The following is a 4,105-nucleotide window of genomic DNA, read 5'->3' on the forward strand; positions in this document are numbered from 1 at the left end:
AAATAAAATATGTACATATATAGTAGACAATATTGATTTAATGTCAAGTAAGTAGCATTGGCCACGAGACATCAAGCAGTTCAGAGCAGGGCAAAAGTGTGAAGGCCTGGGGTTATCCACAAAGCTTTTACAGAACAAGTGGGGTTTTTTTAACCTATTTTGGATAGTAGGAAATGAGAAAGGTCGCGTGACAATGCACCTAGGATGAGTTTACAATCACATCAGTGTTCCTCTTCGCTAGAGGAATAAATACCAGCTAATAGACGGTGCATGAGCAAAGCAAGAGCACAACTTTGAGTTCACAAGCTCTGCCTGTTTATAAGTGGAGCAGAGAGGAAAGCGCTATTTCTTCATGTACCAAGTAATGTTGGACCACGAAGAATCCTCCCAGGTCTGTCAGTCTAGGATTCCACGCTCCCTTTGTCCTTTGTTACAGAGCTAACAGAGACAAGCAAATGACGGAGGCCGTGTGTCATGTTAGACATACGCAGTCTGTGGCGGTCTTGAGGTGGGAGCGGTGCCAAAGGGAAACACTGACAAGCTACCGCGGTGGGCAAGCAGAGACTCGTGGCCTCTGGCAGTGTCAGAGATCAAAGTTGACTTTCTGAGAAGAATGAGAAGAAAGGTACGCATCTCTGGAGAAGCCAACATTTAAAAAAAAAAAAAAATGAATAAATGGAAGCTAAAGTGCACAAGGAGAGAATTTGATCTACGTTGTGCACCTAAAGCAGTAAGGGAGCCAAGGAAGAAAGGAAACAGCTGGAAACCAGAGAATGGCCCTGAAGTGTATGAAAAGGTCCATTCTTGTCAGTCCTACAGCAAAGATTTGGGTGTCCATGTGCTCATGTGACTCAAGAATGAATAAGAAATGCATTGTCCTTAGCAAAATTGATATCCTGGGATCTTCACAGACAAGGGGACCCATCTTAACAGACGGAAGGAAATGTTTATAAACAAGGCTGAGGCGCCATGTTTGTTGAGATAAATCGTGACTAAAGAAACAGGAATGTTGTGGGGGGAAAAGAGAGGAAGAGAAAAAGGAAGGAAAGGAGGGAAAAAGGAAAGAAGGAAGGAAGGTAGGAAGGAAGGTAGGAAGTTAGGTAAAGAGGAAGAGAGTAGGAGGAGGGAGGGAGAGGAACGGAGGAAGAAACCATCAGGAAAAAGTCAGTGGCCCTTAGAAAAAGGGAAGAAGCAGTAACACTTCTGGGACCCATGAGGAATAAAGATTGCATTGGGGGGAAGTTCTCACCATATAAATTTCGCAGAACTTAAAATGTCTTACAAGGCTCCCCTTCGTCGGAGCCCCATGATCTCTCTAACCTCATCTCCTAGCACTCTCCTGCTCACTAACGGCGTTCGAGCCCTAGGAGCGTCCTCCAAGTTCCCTACGCACACCAAGTCGTATTTCCAGGTTAGGGCGTTTGAACTCCTCTTCCCGTCACCTAAGATAGTCTTCATGCAGATACTGACACAGCTGACGCTGTCACTCTTCAACCGTCAGCTTCTTAAGGAGGCCTTCCCTGGACCTCGATCCAATTACAGTATCTCTCCCCATCCGACACACACATCCCACTACACACACCCACACTTTTCTTATCACTATTCCTTGCTGAGCCGTTTTCCCCACAAGCACTTATTATTCTCAACACTGTAAACTGCATTTTGCTTATTATTTTTTCACTCCCTGTCTAAGATACAAGATTTACACAAGCAGGAATTTGTGTTCACTTCTGTATTATCAGGCCTGGAAGATTGCCTGGCACACAGCACGTACTTAATAAATATTTGGAGAATGAATATTAAAAATCATGAACAATGTACTAATTTAGTCTTCAAAGAGAAAAGGACTCAAGGTTTCACGCTCTGAAGAACAAAGGATAATTAAGCAGTGGAACAGAATGAAGATAATTTAGGTGTTTAGTTGGTTTTGTCAGCTCGAAACCAAATAAACAGAAAAAAAGCTGATGGGGGAGCGAGGGTCCATAAGGACTTAATATTTAAGAAGAAAATGAATTCCCCTTGCAGCACTGCAGGGGATAAGAACAATTGTTCAGAGATACTTTCTGCACTGGGGAGAAAAGTTGTAATGTTCCCAGGGATAGTGATGCTGAACTGAAGCACATTGGTAGAAGACCTGACTGAGACACAGAAAAGTTAATGGACATAATTTGTATTTCATAATTACACAGACAGTCATCCACAAGGCACATCATGGAGAATAAAAACTAAACCTTTTGGTTATTTAAGGAAAAACTGTGAGCAAGACTCTGAGCAGACCAAACAAATAGGCTCAAAATAGGGGAGAATCTATATCACTGCAGCTTTGCTACGTTACCCTGATGGGAGAACAAATTCGATTAGGGGATGTTGAAGGGCCGGGTCATCACTGAACCCAGGGAGGGAAAACAACTCAGCTCCACCAAATAGGGGCACTTCAAGAAAAAGTCACAATAGCTAGTTTGTGATGAGAAATCACTATGAAATTTATGTAAATTATAGGCATATAGAGCTCTGTTTTGTGTGTTCTGATAGACAAAATATTGTATAAGAAATTTGTGCATTTCTCCAAAAGCTTAGAGATGAGATTATACTGTACACAGTAATTAGCACGTTAACCATGTCTTCTTCATTCTAATAAGCAAAGGCCTTAGGTCTAGGCCTTGCTCTTAGCAAACTTTGAACAAGTATTTCCTAATGCAATAATGAATATAAATGAAATGCAAATGATGACTCCAGTTTCTGCTTCAGAAGAATGGCACGTTGCACATTCCCATTGGAATGGTAGAGATTATGAGAAACACTCGCAAGACCAAAGAGCAAAATCCACATAATATGCATTAGATAAAAAGTCAGATATACCTAAACTAGGAGACATAGAAATGTGTCTTGTTTGTCTAAAGCAAGAGAAGCAACTTGCTCTCCTAAAGCAAGCAATATTGATAGGTGCTTGCAATGAGAAAAGATAACACAGCCTGGCTGCACGTCAGGTAGAAAGGTGTACTAGGGGCAAATAAAACAGCGATGGTAGAGGAACAGAAGGTGAAGGTATTATACATCTGTGTTGGGAAGAAATAAGAGCCATATGCACCTGTGGCATATTGGGGAAAAATACAACAGACTTGGGCACAGAGGCAGAAAGATGACTCACCGGGGACGGCTTATAAAGATCCTGCGCTTCCCTGGAAGGAAATACAAAGCATCTGGATCACATTGGGAACAGATGAAGCATATGGGGGGCAAGGTGTATCTGGAATCCACAGCGTGTGGAGGGGCGGGGAGGGGGCGGAGGGTGAGGTGGAGGAATAGATGCCTCTGAGGAGTGCTGTGAGCAAGGACAGTGCTCATGGGAACATTGAAAGAAGAGTAAATATTCTGGAGTTTTACTAGGGAACAGCGAAGTAGTTTGTGCTCCTTGACAGAAATGTAAACACTTTTAGGGAATTTACAAATGAAGCTTTGAAGAATATGTCAAAAATGAAAATAATGATTATAATGAGAAGGAAACCTGATATACGTTGTGCATTGGTGATGGATGTGTCACAGGAATTCTGTTCCAGCTGAGTGTTTTGAGCACCTATAAGAAAAGATGAGAAAAAAAAATCATGAGGAACATGGTTAAAAAAGGAAAGAAAGAAAGAAAGAAAGAAACAGGAAGGGAAAAAAAAGAAAAAAGAAAAATGCTTACTAAGGGGAAGAGAAGAAAACCACAAAATAAAACTCTGGAATACATTGGAAGAATGTTTGAAACATCTGGAGGACTTTGGCAGATAACTAAAAGTACTTTCAGTGTCTAGGTAGAAATGCAATACCCATGAGATTTACTAAGGGAGAAAAAATGAGCTATGGGAGTGAACAGATGGTGTCTCCCAATTGAATATGAATATTATTCGGTTCTTCTAGGACATGGTAACCCAGATTCTACTTTTGAAAAAGATAACATTTAAAGATTTCAAATGGGGAAAAATATAAAATTTATTTCAGTGCATTCAGGTGTAAGTTTCACTAGGAAACTAGTTTTATGAAATATTTCTGGGTTGACATACTACTTACCCTCACAGGGTATTTAGGCATATCTGAAAAACAGAACCAATTACTTACCTAAAAT

The sequence above is a fragment of the Propithecus coquereli genome, unplaced genomic scaffold (genome assembly GCF_000956105.1).
Source record: "Propithecus coquereli isolate 6110/MARCELLA unplaced genomic scaffold, Pcoq_1.0 Scaffold270, whole genome shotgun sequence".
Lineage (NCBI taxonomy): Eukaryota > Metazoa > Chordata > Mammalia > Primates > Indriidae > Propithecus > Propithecus coquereli.